Source organism: Amia ocellicauda, chromosome 14 (genome assembly GCF_036373705.1).
Source record: "Amia ocellicauda isolate fAmiCal2 chromosome 14, fAmiCal2.hap1, whole genome shotgun sequence".
In the NCBI taxonomy this organism is placed as follows: domain Eukaryota; kingdom Metazoa; phylum Chordata; class Actinopteri; order Amiiformes; family Amiidae; genus Amia; species Amia ocellicauda.
In genome coordinates, this window is record NC_089863.1 from 19,104,614 (window position 1) to 19,121,048 (window position 16,435).

Consider the following 16,435-nt stretch of genomic DNA (forward strand, 5'->3'; position numbering starts at 1 on the left):
AAGGAGAAGCTGTTTTGCATAGAGGACTTTCTCTGGAACAGCGATTGAGGATCTTAGGAATCGCTGCAGATTGGGATGTGGGAGGAGTCACTGTCAATCTTTCTGATACAGCCAATCACGCTGCAGCAGTGCTCGTCAATCATTATCATGCGACCAATCACCTGCAGAAGGTACTTGTCAGTCACTTGGTATGCGTTATGCGACGCCCCCCCCCCTCACTCTTTTTCCTGATCCCATTTTTTACAATGACATAATTTAGTGGTTTACACATTTTTGCCCCAGGCTTAGTCATAGTCAGCAGCACCCCATCATGTCGTCTGAAGTCTTGTCAGTCAACAAAGGTCCTGACAGATATTTATTACACACTTTGCAGGTTCAAATGTTTAAATTGTTTCTATTATGTTTTTGTTTGTTTATTGATTTATCTGGTGCATGTCCCGTTTATTTCAATGCATTTGATTGTTTGTTGGTTTGGCAGTTTGCCCTTTAATCAGAAGTTTATTATTTTGATTGATTTATTCCACATGTATATTTTGAGTTTGATTTGGTATTTTGGTTTTGTTTAAAGCACGTTAAGATTTTAAAAACTTTTAAGTGATTTCAGAGTTGGATTTGTTTTAAATAAAAACTATTAAAATTTTGACTATTTTTATTTTTGTTATTGTAAAATACTTTACCTAATAAATAGTATTTGCAGGTTTAAATAAGTCTATCTAGACCAGGGGTTCTCAAACGTTATCAAAATGAGCCTCCCTGAGCAATGACAAATGACTGCGCCTCATCATAGTATACTAGAACAATACAACAATATGTTGCAAAATCATGAATACAAATGTAAGATAATAAGATTAAGATAAGATTAATGAGCACAGAGCTCCCTCACTAAAGCTGCAGAAAAGTGACTGCAATGTGAGTGGGAGAGGGAGAGAAAACAAGTCAGAGAAGAAGATTGTGTATGGTAATCAACTTTGTTATTGAAATTGATTACGGATTTTGGATTTGGACTGGATTCTGAGTGTTTGTTCTGCATCTTCATTAGTTCTATGTTTAGAGAGGGACTTGCATGTTTAGCTAGACTCCAAGAATAGTTAGGCCTTGGTTTGGATTTGATCACACAAACAGTTGTCTATAATAAATCAATCGTTGGTTTCCTAAACAAGTCCAAGACGCTGTGTACATCCCCACAAGTTACATACAATCAGTGATTCAGAGCGTCTGCACCGGAGACTTCACCTTCAGACTCAACTAATGCCTCGACTCCACCGGCGTAAGCGCCGCGTCGCGCCGGAGTCCCAGAGCCGTCCTGAGGAGCAGCAGCGACTGTGGGTTTGATTTGTGTTCGTGTTACAAACACACAGAAACACTGCGACTCACCTGACGAGAGAGGACTGTGTGTCTGTTTTATTATTCGTGCTTTACAGGACTGGAAACAGCGAATAAATACACGTTTCTGTTAGAGATATTAGAAGAGCTGGACGTGTAGACAACATTATATTCACACAAGCATGTTCCCATAAGAATACGTTTCCATGCGCGACAATAATACTAAATAGCGAATATGTATTGATATTATTATCGTCATCATTTGTGCTGGTATATATGTATTTTAAACGGCACAGCGACTCCCTTCACTTATTACTCTTACTACAGATTTGTAACTAAAAACGATACTATTTGCGTATTATTTATAATGTACTTATCAGATCCTTAACCAGGGCCAGTTACAGTTGAAACAAAATACACACGTTTCACATTAATCATCCAGATACAATATAGCAGCTTTAATTGAACTAAAGTGCGCGTCTCAGTCATGGCGTTTATGGACGCATTTATGAATCCAGTCCTTATGTTTTAGAGGAAACCCAGATCTGCTGTATTAATTTATTCATTAATTTATCTTGTAAATGGACACGTTAATGAATCGTGTTCCTTCATACTAATTGTCAGCGGATTGTCCTGCACACATTCACACACACAGCCTGAACACCGGCCAGCTGTCAATCAATATTAATACCATTATTATCCTTAAGTTTATTGGAACTAGTCAGCGCTGCGCCTGTCTGTGAATCACAGTGTTTAATGCACTCGGATATGAACTGTATCAGACATTGTTTCTGTACGTGGATTTAACTCCATGCTGCTAATAAACTTGTAATTTATTCATGATCGCACAGGCACTTGAGATTATATCTTCCGATACAATGTATCTGATCTCTTCCCTGTGTCTCAAGTCCAGCGCACATCTCTCTTCTGAAAGTGAATCATGTACTCAGTGGGGACACCAGTGGAAACACCCGTTTAAGCGTCCGGGCCGGAGCGTCCGCCAGTGGAAACGGGGCATAAATGTGTGTCATAGGCATTAGGCAACATTCAACGCGTTGAACTTAATGGGAAAAGATTCACATCAGAAGTGCCGGTGCTTCCCACAAGCATTACTTACAAGTACAAGAATCTACCCTCCTTCCATCCTCTACATTTGCATAATATTATATCCCATGATGTCCCGGTTATCTTTAAAAGATGTATGTAATGCCCTTGACTGAACTGTTTTCTCATACATCCCAATTACGTTGTTTATGCTTATATAATGACCCTTTATATACTTCAATATCATTGTATTTAAAATATAATGTATATTTAAGAGACATCACCACGACACGCTTGCTTCGTGTTGTAAGACGGTTGGTTTTGCGTCCCTGACAGTGCTTTATCTTTGCGCAGTGGCAGTATCGTAGCTGATGAGGTTGATCCGAGGCGCGATTATTGCTAGTTGAAAACTTTACCCAATACCCCGCTTGCACTGGCTTGAAATATAGCTGGTGCCGGCAATTTTTGACAGTCTCCTGGGAGACTGGTGTTCTGGTGGAAAAACAGAAGATTCACGACTGGCTACAACGTGTAGGTCAAGGTATCCGAGGAGCGTAGCTAATGCGTTCCTCAATTTAAACGCTGTACGCTGGACTCCCTGTATCATCTTTCAAATGATAGAAACGCAACGATTCCCATCAGGCTCAATCAAGATCTTTATAAAGGATCGCTGAAAACTAGTGATGGGGGAAACTAAGCTTTCCGAAGCATTGAACCATTTCAAGCTATTGTACCGAAAAAAGCTTCCCTGCTTCGATTTGTTTCTGAATAAGGTTTACTGAAGAAGATGTCATATGCCGTGGTCCTTTCCAGGTGCCACAGTTAGTTGGAATGACGTTGCCTAGACATCATCAGAGACCACCCCCTCCCCCACCATTAGTTAAAAGAACGACTAGCGGGGTCTATACAGTTTTCTCCCCAGTTGTACATAAAGCCTCTGCCCTGCCATCTGTTCGTCGGGCCTCGGCCTCAAAGGAACCAGGGAGAACCTCCAGCACCACGGGCCCTGAGCCCAGTGGAGTTTTGCCCGCCTTACCGGGTGGCGGGAGCCGAGCCCCCCCCATAGTCTTCCTAGAGGATCAAGCGGTGAGGCAAATGATTGAAATGATGGGTGCTAGCGCTAAGCTAGGTGAGGGAGAAGAGAGGAGTGGGGAAGAGAAAGGTTTCTTTACATGATTGTTACGGAGCGGGTAATTGCCCTCACAGCCATTATGGCATTAACCATTATTTCAATTAATGTGAGGAGCATTGCTGAGGTGAAAAAGAGGACCGATGTTTTAAACTCTCTGGCTGGAATGAAGGCGGATATTATCTGTTTGCAGGAGTGCGGCATCCCGTTCCAAAAAGAATACAAAGATCTCCGGGACACTTGGACCCTAGGAGAATCCTTCTGGTCGGGGTCCAATGTGTCCCGAGCGGACGGGATTGCCGTACTCCTGAAAAACCCCTTCTTAATAGTTAAAACATTCAAGGTTATAGAGGCGGGCAGACTGGCCAGCCTCGATTTTAAATACAAGGGGGCTGTATTGAGGCTGGTCAATGTCTATGCCCCCACCAGCCAGAGAGAGAGAGTCCTCTTTCTCCCTCAGCTACGCCCGCTCCTGATCGGCACCTTGCCAGTTATCATTTCAGGTGATTTCAACTGTGCTCTGAGGGATGTAGACCGGAGTAAGCCCCGCAACGATAGATCCAGCAGGGACCTCGCTGCGTTCGTGGAGGACTTTGAACTCTGCGACGCAGGTCGGGACCTGGTCCCCTTGTTCACCTGGGTGAGTTCTTCTGGCTCCTCCTTCTCCAGGATAGATCTCGTCCTCCTCAGCAAGCCACTGGAGAGGACCGCCATGTCTTCGGAGGCGGTCTTCTTTTCAGACCACAGGCTCCTGACGACAGAGGTGCTCATTCCGAGCACACGGGAGTCGGGGCCTGGGGTCTGGAAGCTCAACACCTCTCTGCTCGATGACCCTCGTGTGATTAAGACCTTTAGCAGACGCCTCGAGGAGTGGAGGACCCTGAAGGACCTTTTTGATTCTCCCATAGAGTGGTGGGAGATGATGAAGAAAAGAACCAAGGGCTACTTCATTCAGCTGGGGAAACGGAAAGCTCGCGAGAGGCGGGCGAGATATTCCCATCTAAACGCCCGCCTCCAGCGCCTGAGTCTTTTACAGCTCAGAGGCTTCGACCTAGCTGAGGAGGTGGCCCGGGTCAAACTGAGTCTCTCCGCCCTCTATCGGGAGGAGCAAGAGAAGATCAAGGTCCTTTCCAGGGTCCGCATCATGGAGGACGATGAGAAATGCAGCCGCTTCTTCTTCAAGAAAACGAAGGAGAGGCGGCCTGCAATGTCCTCCATGATCGACTCCTCGGGGCAAGAGGTGGAGGGCAGAGAGGCTGTTGAGACAGTGGTGCGGGATTTCTACAGGGAGTTGTACGACCAGAAGGTGGTGGATCAAAATTTGATCCATCACTTTCTGTCCCTGTTGGAGTCCCGCAATGAGGGGGACGAGGAGGAGGAGGAGGATCCAGAGATCACCACCACTGAACTCTCCCAGGTGATAAAGAGTCTTAACTCTGGAAGGACACCGGGTCCCGACGGGATCCCTGCTGAGTTCTATAAGATCTTTTGGGAGGTGCTTAAGGAAGATCTGGGCCAGGTCCTGGGGTCGATGTACAGAGAGGGCAGATTGGCCCCTTCGATGAAGAAGAGTATCCTCTCCCTTCTTCACAAGAAGGGAGACCCGAAAGATCTGAGGAACTGGCGGCCAGTCAGCCTCCTGTGCACCGACTACAAGATACTGGCCAAAGCACTGACGCTCCGGCTGCAGCGGCCACTCCCTCAAGTCGTGGGTCCCGACCAGGTCTGTGGTGCCCGGGGGAGATCGGCGGCCGACAACGCCATGCTGCTCAGGGATGTCGTGGCCTACTCGAACGAGAGAGGGCTTCCCCTGGTCCTAATCAGCTTGGACCAGGAGAAAGCCTTCGACAGAGTGGGCCACGAATACCTGCAGCTTGTTATGGAGAGGATGGGTCTCGCTCTTGGCCTGAGGAGGTGGGTCAAGATCATCTACAGCGGCCTAAGCAGCAGGGTCCTTGTGAACCGCCACCTGACCGAACCATTTCCGGTCAGGTCGGGGGTCCGGCAGGGTTGTCCCCTGTCGGCCCTGCTGTACGTCCTCTGCTTGGAGCCGTTCATGCAGGCGATCCGCCGGGACGTCCGGGTGACAGGTTTCCATCTCCCGGGTTCCGGCGGAGAGCAACTGAAGGCCCTGGCCTATATGGACGACGTGGCCGTGGTCTGCACGGACGCTCCGTCCGTGGCCAGGGTCGAGGAACTGCTGGACGGCTTCTGCAGGGCGACGGGGGCCGCTGTGAATAAGGCCAAGAGCGAGGTCTACCTCTCCAGGGCATGGCCTGTCGGCCGGGGCCCGCCGACCGTGTTCCCTGTGAAGCCGTCTATCAAGGTTCTGGGGATCACGATCGACGGGACCAACACGGGCACCCGGAGCTGGGAGGAGGCCATAGCGAAGGTCCAAAGGAAGATCCACGGCTGGAGCACAAGGACCTTGACGATGGCTGGTAAGGTGCTGGTCGTAAAGGCCATCCTCTTCCCGATACTCCTCTACGTAGGAATGATCTTCCCCCCAGACAAGGGTATCGCAAAACTAGTGACCCGAATTATATTTCGGTTTGTCTGGGGGAGCAAAATGGAGAGGCTGAAAAGAGTGCAGATGGTGAAGGGTACCCTGGATGGAGGCAGGGGGGTCCCGGACGTTGTGCGGCTGATAAAGGCGCAGGGGCTGGCCTATGTGGTTAAGAACATCCAGGCTGCTGGCAAGAAAGTGAGTTTCATGAACCGCTTTTATTTTGCCAGCAGCCTGAGACCATTCGGCCTCTGCGCCATGGACAACACCAGGCCGCACTCGTGGGATCCCCCGCCGTTCTACAGGGCGCTCCGAGCCTTTGCGCTCGAAGTAGGCCTCCATAAAGTCGTGCTGGCCTCCTGGGATTATAAGACCATCTGTAGTCAGATGAGATCTGCCCAGGAGACCAGCCGGATAGAAGATTTCCCTCCCGAAACCTGCCGGTTTATCTGGGCTAACGCTACGCACGTTTGCCTCACGAACACGCAGAAAGATGTCTCCTGGATGGCTGTGAGTCGGTGTCTCCCCACCCGAGTGTTTATGCACAGAAGGGGCATAGCTCCTTATGACACCTGCCCCTATAAGGGTTGCTTGGGGAAGGAGACGGAGGCTCACATCTTTAGTGAGTGCCCCTCCGCCCACAGGGTCTGGCTCCTGTTTTCTCCGTTCCTCCACAGGTTCGCCGTTCCTGCGCGGGCGACCGCCCAGCAGATCCTATACGGTCCAGCCAAGGGAATTTCTACATCTACCTTGAGGTGCTGGTGGCGTGTCGTCTGCGCAGTGAAGCAGGCACTGTGGGAGGGACGGAACATCTGTTTGTTCAATAAGCAGGAGCTGGACCCGATCGTCATCGCGCGGAGGGGCATGGTGTTTGTGAAAGACTACGTCAATCTGGAGGTCCATCAGAGGGGCAAGGAGGAAGCCTTTAAGAACTGGCGCATACAAGATCTGGGGGAGCTCAGGATCCCATGATGGGACCCACCTCCGGGGACGGTTAGTTCCCCCTGCTGGAGCCCGAGTCCAAGATCTTTTAAAGATCTTTTAAAGATTTTAAGAATGATTGTTTTTAAAAGAAGATTTTAAATAATGAATCTTAATTGTTTTTAAAGATTTAGTTGTTTTTAAATCACACTGTTTAGGGTTTTTGGTAGAGTTTTGTTATATTTTTTTGTCAAATACATTGACCGTTTTGGGTTTAATTTAAAATGCATTAGACTTTTTTGTTTGTTTTTTATTTTTACTTTTTAATTGTTTTTTTAATTTGTTTAATGCATTTTCTGTTATTTTCAATGTATTTGACTCTTTTGTTGGTGTGCAATTTTTTTGCTTTTATCACATTTTGTTTATTTGATTTGAGCACGTTTATTTTAAAGTTTATTGTTTTAGTTTGTTAAAAATCACAAAGATTTTAAAAATTTTAAGTGATTTTAAGAACTGATATTTTAAACGATTTTAATCATAAGTATTAAAATTGGAATTGTTTATAATTTTGTAAAATGTGAAATACTTTAACCAAATAAACAGTATTGCTAGTTGAAAACTTTACCCAATACCCCGCTTGCACTGGCTTGAAATATAGCTGGTGCCGGCAATTTTTGACAGTCTCCTGGGAGAGTGGTTTTCTTGTGGAAAAACTGAAGATTCACAACTGGCTACAACGTGTAGGTCAAGGTATCCGAGGAGCGTAGCTAATGCGTTCCTCAATTTAAACGCTGTACGCTGGACTCCCTGTATCATCTTTCAAATGATAGAAACGCAACGATTCCCATCAGGCTCAATCAAGATCTTTATAAAGGATCGCTGAAAACTAGTGATGTTGGAAAGTAAGCTTTCCGAAGCATTGAACCATTTCAAGCTATTGTACCGAAAAAAGCTTCCCTGCTTCGATTTGTTTCTGAATAAGGTTTAGTGAAGAAGATGTCATATGCCGTGGTCCATTCCAGGTGCCACAGTTAGTTGGAATGACGTTGCCTAGACATCAGATTGTGCTCATACAATGCTTGTCTATGAAAGTTGGAATGACCTCAGAATAATGTCAATGTTACGACGTCTGACGTCATTCCAGCTGTCACATACAACCATTATATGACGCAAATCTGAAGTCGGATTCTGATCTTGGACTCGGGTTTCCCTCCAATAGCGAGAGAAACCTTTGTCCAGCAGGGGGCTTTTTGAGCTGTACTTGACAGTCTTTCTTTTTTCCTTGCAGGGAGCTGATCCATCAGGCCAGACCAGACGAGACGGGGAGGTGCCGGTTGACAGAGCTGCAGAGTCCTGGGTCCTTGGAGCAGTCCGGAGGCCGAGGCGAGTGGAGATTGGGACGGACCGGGAGCGACAGGGGACCTAGCCAGAGGGGTCGGAGGACTCCTCACGGAGTGGGTCCCATCCAGAAGCCCGGCCGACCATCTACCCGGAGCCCGGCCTGACCAGGACTGCTCCCCGCTGACGTCACCAGCCAGGATCCAGGAGAGGCCTCGGATTCCAGGGACCGACCAGGCCGATCGGCAACGTCCCTGTGGGAGGCCTCCTGCAGCCAGGGCCCGGACTTCTCCCCGCAAGGCCCGCTCCCTGCAAGAGCCCCGGAGGTGGAAGCTGCTCCCCAGCCAGGTGGACTTGCCCCGACCTCCGGATTGAGAGCCTCCCGACCCTTCTCCAAGGTAGGAAAGTGCAGCATGGCCCAGCGAACCGCCGGTGTGAGGCGCCATAATGCGGTGCGCTTCAGCCGTGAGGCTGGAGCCGAGACCGCGGCCCTCACCCGGCTGGAGTTCAGCAGGTCCGTGCTGCAGAGGGGCCTGGGCTTTGCCCCTTCTGAGCTGAACTGTGTGGTAAAACTGCCTGGACCTAGGGACGTGTTTGAGGTGAGCTTTAAGAACCCTCAAGTGCTGGAGAGTTTTTGGAACCTGTATAGGGAAAAAAAAGACAGCATGCCCCTGAATGACTTTGTGGTCGACGCCCTGACAGATAGAGAGATTAAAATTGTAACTATTCAGTTTTACAACGAAGCAGTGGCAGAGTACGACGTAGAAGTATGGCTGAGGAGACACTGTGAGATCCTGTCTGAAAGCAGGAGAGTTAATGATGAGGATGGGGTCTGGACCGGTGCTCGGCGGTGGCAGGTGCGCCTGCAGGTGGAAGTGGCCGCCATCGGCGGAGTACGCCATCTACCAAGCACCGTGGTTTTAGGAGCAAATAGGGGGCTTGTCTTTTATCATGGCATGCCCAAATTATGTAGGAACTGCGGGGCCCTGGGTCATTTAGCCGCAGCCTGTACCGTTGTTAAGTGCAAGGTCTGCGGCGGGGAACATCAGACCAGGGCCTGCAAGCAGGAGAGGGCCTGCAACCTGTGCGGTGGGGGAGGGCACCTCTTTAGGAATTGTCCCTCCTCCTATGCAAATAGGGCGCGGGCCCTCGGGGGTGGTGGAGAGAGAGAAAATCAAGCGGAGGCTCCTCCAAAGGTGATACCCCAAGATGGGGGTAGAGAGGAAACAATCCTCATGAGCCTCATAGGCTCCCTCTCTGACTCTGGGTCAGAAGTGGAGGCAGAGGGAGAGTGGACAGTGGTAGCGGGGAAGAGAAGGAGGGCTGAGAAGAGGAGCATGGGTAGGGGGGGTATGATGAAAAAGAGGATTCATTCTGCAGATTCTCCCCCCCCTGCCGGCTCCTCCCCCGCTCCAGAGTCCCCTCCCTCTAATTTCTATACGCCCCACTCTGACTCCGGAGAGGAGAGTGGTGGGCCTTCTCCACTGCCCCGAGTGGGCAGCCTGGTAGATGAGAGGCCCCCTAGAAATAACATTCCTCCTGCCCCACAACTGAGACTCTCCCAGGGGAGGGGTCAGGTATGTCCTCCCGGCAGTAGTGGGAGAGCCGCAGGACCTCAGGAGATGAGAGTTGGCGCCAGTGTCCTTTCCCAGAAAGACATCAGGGACGTGATGGCAAGGTCACTGGCGCTGGGGGAGGAGGCCTGCGGCGGCAGACAGCCGGGAAGGGAGAGACCACCCCCTCCCCCACCATTAGTTAAAAGAACAACTAGCGGGGTCTATACAGTTTTCTCCCCAGTTGTACATAAAGCCTCTGCCCTGCCATCTGTTCGTCGGGCCTCGGCCTCAAAGGAACCAGGGAGAACCTCCAGCACCACGGGCCCTGAGCCCAGTGGAGTTTTGCCCGCCTTACCGGGTGGCGGGAGCCGAGCCCCCCCCATAGTCTTCCTAGAGGATCAAGCGGTGAGGCAAATGATTGAAATGATGGGTGCTAGCGCTAAGCTAGGTGAGGGAGAAGAGAGGAGTGGGGAAGAGAAAGGTTTCTTTACATGATTGTTACGGAGCGGGTAATTGCCCTCACAGCCATTATGGCATTAACCATTATTTCAATTAATGTGAGGAGCATTGCTGAGGTGAAAAAGAGGACCGATGTTTTAAACTCTCTGGCTGGAATGAAGGCGGATATTATCTGTTTGCAGGAGTGCGGCATCCCGTTCCAAAAAGAATACAAAGATCTCCGGGACACTTGGACCCTAGGAGAATCCTTCTGGTCGGGGTCCAATGTGTCCCGAGCGGACGGGATTGCCGTACTCCTGAAAAACCCCTTCTTAACAGTTAAAACATTTAAGGTAATAGAGGCGGGCAGACTGGCCAGCCTCGATTTTAAATACAAGGGGGCTGTATTGAGGCTGGTCAATGTCTATGCCCCCACCAGCCAGAGAGAGAGAGTCCTCTTTCTCCCTCAGCTACGCCCGCTCCTGATCGGCACCTTGCCAGTTATCATTTCAGGTGATTTCAACTGTGCTCTGAGGGATGTAGACCGGAGTAAGCCCCGCAACGATAGATCCAGCAGGGACCTCGCTGCGTTCGTGGAGGACTTTGAACTCTGCGACGCAGGTCGGGACCTGGTCCCCTTGTTCACCTGGGTGAGTTCTTCTGGCTCCTCCTTCTCCAGGATAGATCTCGTCCTCCTCAGCAAGCCACTGGAGAGGACCGCCATGTCTTCGGAGGCGGTCTTCTTTTCAGACCACAGGCTCCTGACGACAGAGGTGCTCATTCCGAGCACACGGGAGTCGGGGCCTGGGGTCTGGAAGCTCAACACCTCTCTGCTCGATGACCCTCGTGTGATTAAGACCTTTAGCAGACGCCTCGAGGAGTGGAGGACCCTGAAGGACCTTTTTGATTCTCCCATAGAGTGGTGGGAGATGATGAAGAAAAGAACCAAGGGCTACTTCATTCAGCTGGGGAAACGGAAAGCTCGCGAGAGGCGGGCGAGATATTCCCATCTAAACGCCCGCCTCCAGCGCCTGAGTCTTTTACAGCTCAGAGGCTTCGACCTAGCTGAGGAGGTGGCCCGGGTCAAACTGAGTCTCTCCGCCCTCTATCGGGAGGAGCAAGAAAAGATCAAGGTCCTTTCCAGGGTCCGCATCATGGAGGACGATGAGAAATGCAGCCGCTTCTTCTTCAAGAAAACGAAGGAGAGGCGGCCTGCAATGTCCTCCATGATCGACTCCTCGGGGCAAGAGGTGGAGGGCAGAGAGGCTGTTGAGACAGTGGTGCGGGATTTCTACAGGGAGTTGTACGACCAGAAGGTGGTGGATCAAAATCTGATCCATCACTTTCTGTCCCTGTTGGAGTCCCGCAATGAGGGGGACGAGGAGGAGGAGGAGGATCCAGAGATCACCACCACTGAACTCTCCCAGGTGATAAAGAGTCTTAACTCTGGAAGGACACCGGGTCCCGACGGGATCCCTGCTGAGTTCTATAAGATCTTTTGGGAGGTGCTTAAGGAAGATCTGGGCCAGGTCCTGGGGTCGATGTACAGAGAGGGCAGATTGGCCCCTTCGATGAAGAAGAGTATCCTCTCCCTTCTTCACAAGAAGGGAGACCCGAAAGATCTGAGGAACTGGCGGCCAGTCAGCCTCCTGTGCACCGACTACAAGATACTGGCCAAAGCACTGACGCTCCGGCTGCAGCGGCCACTCCCTCAAGTCGTGGGTCCCGACCAGGTCTGTGGTGCCCGGGGGAGATCGGCGGCCGACAACGCCATGCTGCTCAGGGATGTCGTGGCCTACTCGAACGAGAGAGGGCTTCCCCTGGTCCTAATCAGCTTGGACCAGGAGAAAGCCTTCGACAGAGTGGGCCACGAATACCTGCAGCTTGTTATGGAGAGGATGGGTCTCGCTCTTGGCCTGAGGAAGTGGGTCAAGATCATCTACAGCGGCCTAAGCAGCAGGGTCCTTGTGAACCGCCACCTGACCGAACCATTTCCGGTCAGGTCGGGGGTCCGGCAGGGTTGTCCCCTGTCGGCCCTGCTGTACGTCCTCTGCTTGGAGCCGTTCATGCAGGCGATCCGCCGGGACGTCCGGGTGACAGGTTTCCATCTCCCGGGTTCCGGCGGAGAGCAACTGAAGGCCCTGGCCTATATGGACGACGTGGCCGTGGTCTGCACGGACGCTCCGTCCGTGGCCAGGGTCGAGGAACTGCTGGACGGCTTCTGCAGGGCGACGGGGCCGCTGTGAACAAGGCCAAGAGCGAGGTCTACCTCTCCAGGTAGACGGGGCCCGCCGACCGTGTTCCCTGTGAAGCCGTCTATCAAGGTTCTGGGGATCACGATCGACGGGACCAACACGGGCACCCGGAGCTGGGAGGAGGCCATAGCAAAGGTCCAAAGGAAGATCCACGGCTGGAGCACAAGGACCTTGACGATGGCTGGTAAGGTGCTGGTCGTAAAGGCCATCCTCTTCCCGATACTCCTCTACGTAGGAATGATCTTCCCCCCAGACAAGGTTATCGCAAAACTAGTGACCCGAATCATATTTCGGTTTGTCTGGGGGAGCAAAATGGAGAGGCTGAAAAGAGTGCAGATGGTGAAGGGTACCCTGGATGGAGGCAGAGGGGTCCCGGACGTTGTGCGGCTGATAAAGGCGCAGGGGCTGGCCTATGTGGTCAAGAACATCCAGGCTGCTGGCAAGAAAGTGAGTTTCATGAACCGCTTTTATTTTGCCAGCAGCCTGAGACCATTCGGCCTCTGCGCCATGGATAACACCAGGCCGCACTCGTGGGATCCCCCGCCGTTCTACAGGGCGCTCCGAGCCTTTGCGCTCGAAGTAGGCCTCCATAAAGTCGTGCTGGCCTCCTGGGATTATAAGACCATCTGTAGTCAGATGAGATCTACCCAGGAGACCAGCCGGATAGAAGATTTCCCTCCCGAAACCTGCCGGTTTATCTGGGCTAACGCTACGCACGTTTGCCTCACGAACACGCAGAAAGATGTCTCCTGGATGGCTGTGAGTCGGTGTCTCCCCACCCGAGTGTTCATGCACAGAAGGGGCATAGCTCCTTATGACACCTGCCCCTATAAGGGTTGCCTGGGGAAGGAGACGGAGGCTCACATTTTTAGTGAGTGCCCCTCCGCCCACAGGGTCTGGCTCCTGTTTTCTCCGTTCCTCCACAGGTTCGCCGTTCCTGCGCGGGCGACCGCCCAGCAGATCCTATACGGTCCGGCCAGGGGAATTTCAACATCTACCCTGAGGTGCTGGTGGCGTGTCGTCTGCGCAGTGAAGCAGGCACTGTGGGAGGGACGGAACATTTGTTTGTTCAATAAGCAGGAGCTGGACCCGATTGTCATCGCGCGGAGGGGCATGGTGTTTGTAAAAGACTATGTCAATCTGGAGGTCCACCAGAGGGGCAAGGAGGAAGCCTACAAGAACTGGCGCATACAAGATCTGGGGGAGCTCAGGATCCCATGATGGGACCCACCTCCGGGGACGGTTAGTTCCCCCTGCTGGAGCCCGAGTCCAAGATCTTTTAAAGATTTTAAAGATGATTGTTTTTAAAAAAAGATTTTAAATAACGAATCTTAATTGTTTTTAAAGATTTAGTTGATTTTAAATCACATTGTTTAGGGCTTTTTTGGTATAGTTTTCTTATATTTTGTTGTCAAATACATTGACCGTTTTTGGTTTAATTTAAAATGCATTAGACTTTTTTTGTTAGTTTTTTATTTTTACCTTTTAATTGTTTTTTTAATTTGTTTAATGCATTTTCAGTTATTTTCAATGTATTTGACTCCTTTGTTGGTGTGCAGTTTTTGCTTTTATCACGTTTTGTTTATTTGATTTGAGCACGTTTATTTTAAAGTTAATTGTTTTAGTTTTGTTAAAAATCACAAAGATTTTAAAAATTTTAAGTGATTTTAAGAATTGATATTTTAAATGATTTTAATCACAAGTATTAAAATTGGAATTGTTTTTATTACGAAATGTAAAATACTAACCAAATAAACAGTATTGCTAGTTGAAAACTTTACCCAATACCCCGCTTGCACTGGCTTGAAATATAGCTGGTGCCGGCAATTTTTGACAGTCTCCTGGGAGACTGGTTTTCTTGTGGAAAAACAGAAGATTCACGACTGGCTACAACGTGTAGGTCAAGGTATCCGAGGAGCGTAGCTAATGCGTTCCTCAATTTAAACGCTGTACGCTGGACTCCCTGTATCATCTTTCAAATGATAGAAACGCAACGATTCCCATCAGGCTCAATCAAGATCTTTATAAAGGATCGCTGAAAACTAGTGATGGGGGAAAGTAAGCTTTCCGAAGCATTGAACCATTTCAAGCTATTGTACCGAAAAAAGCTTCCCTGCTTCGATTTGTTTCTGAATAAGGTTTAGTGAAGAAGATGTCATATGCCGTGGTCCTTTCCAGGTGCCACAGTTAGTTGGAATGACGTTGCCTAGACATCAGATTGTGCTCATACAATGCTTGTCTATGAAAGTTGGAATGACCTCAGAATAATGTCAATGTTACGACGTCTGACGTCATTCCAGCTGTCACATACAACCATTATATGACGCAAATCTGAAGTCGGATTCTGATTGCGTATAGCATGATTGTATGAATGGTGCAAGTCTGACTTGAAGTTCCTCAATTAAACAATGCTATTAGTAGACCGCTTGAGAAATTCACATGATTGAAATAACGCCAGGCTATTGTACAAGGAAAGTGAATTCAAGTCATCCTCAAAGTAGCACAAGTCTGCCTAAACAGGAAAATGAACAAAACATACTAAATGACATCTTGGACTCGGGTTTCCCTCCAATAGTGAGAGAAACCTTTGTCCAGCAGGGGGCTTTTTGAGCTGTATTTGACAGTCTTTCTTTTTTCCTTGCAGGGAGCTGATCCATCAGGCCAGACCAGACGAGATGGGGAGGTGCCGGTTGACAGAGCTGCAGAGTCCTGGGTCCTTGGAGCGGTCCGGAGGCCGAGGCGAGTGGAGATTGGGACGGACCGGGAGCAACAGGGGACCTAGCCCGAGGAGTCGGCGGACTCCTCACGGAGTGGGTCCCATCCAGAAGCCCGGCCGACCATCTACCCGGAGCCCGGCCTGACCAGGACTGCTCCCCGCTGACGTCACCAGCCAGGATCCAGGAGAGGCCTCGGATTCCAGGGACCGACCAGGCCGATCGGCAACGTCCCTGAGGGAGGCCTCCTGCAGCCAGGGCCCGGATTTCTCCCCGCAAGGCCCGCTCCCTGCAAGAGCCCCGGAGGTGGAAGCTGCTCCCCAGCCAGGTGGACTTGCCCCGACCTCCGGATTGAGAGCCTCCCGACCCTTCTCCCAGGTAGGAAAAGCGCAGCATGGCCCAGCGAACCGCCGGTGTGAGGCGCCATAATGCGGTGCGCTTCAGCCGTGAGGCTGGAGCCGAGACCGCGGCCCTCACCCGGCTGGAGTTCAGCAGGTCCGTGCTGCAGAGGGGCCTGGGCTTTGCCCCTTCTGAGCTGAACTGTGTGGTAAAACTGCCTGGACCTAAGGACGTGTTTGAGGTGAGCTTTAAGAACCCTCAAGTGCTGGAGAGTTTTTGGAACCTGTATAGGGAAAAAAAAGACAGCATGCCCCTGAATGACTTTGTGGTCGACGCCCTGACAGATAGAGACATTAAAATTGTAACTATTCAGTTTTACAACGAAGCAGTGGTAGAACATGATGTAGAAGTATGGCTGAGGAGACACTGTGAGATCCTGTCTGAAAGCAGGAGAGTTAATGATGAGGATGGGGTCTGGACCGGTGCTCGGCGGTGGCAGGTGCGCCTGCAGGTGGAAGTGGCCGCCATCGGCGGAGTACGCCACCTGCCAAGCACCGTGGTTTTAGGAGCAAATAGGGGGCTTGTCTTTTATCATGGCATGCCCAAATTATGTAGGAACTGCGGGGCCCTGGGTCATTTAGCCGCAGCCTGTACTGTTGTCAAGTGCAAGGTCTGCGGCGGAAAACATCAGACCAGGGCCTGCAAGCAGGAGAGGGCCTGCAACCTGTGCGGTGGGGGAGGGCACCTCTTTAGGAATTGTCCCTCCTCCTATGCAAATAGGGCGCGGGCCCTCGGGGGTGGTGGAGAGAGAGAAAATCAAGCGGAGGCTCCTCCAAAGGTGATACCCCAAGATGGGGGTAGAGAGGAAACAA

General features: G+C 50.5%; 1 non-coding gene and 2 pseudogenes across 1 annotated transcript; all 3 read left to right on the top strand.

The window, feature by feature from the left end:
* Positions 1-2,709: 2,709 nt before the first annotated feature.
* Positions 2,710-2,851, top strand: LOC136769097 (U4 spliceosomal RNA). Its single transcript, XR_010822077.1, has one exon. It is a non-coding gene; the product is annotated as a U4 spliceosomal RNA (small nuclear RNA).
* A 4,636-nt stretch (positions 2,852-7,487) lies between these two features.
* On the top strand, positions 7,488-7,616 carry LOC136769157 (uncharacterized; annotated as a pseudogene).
* A 6,616-nt stretch (positions 7,617-14,232) lies between these two features.
* LOC136769163 (uncharacterized) lies at positions 14,233-14,359 on the top strand (annotated as a pseudogene).
* Positions 14,360-16,435: the final 2,076 nt, after the last annotated feature.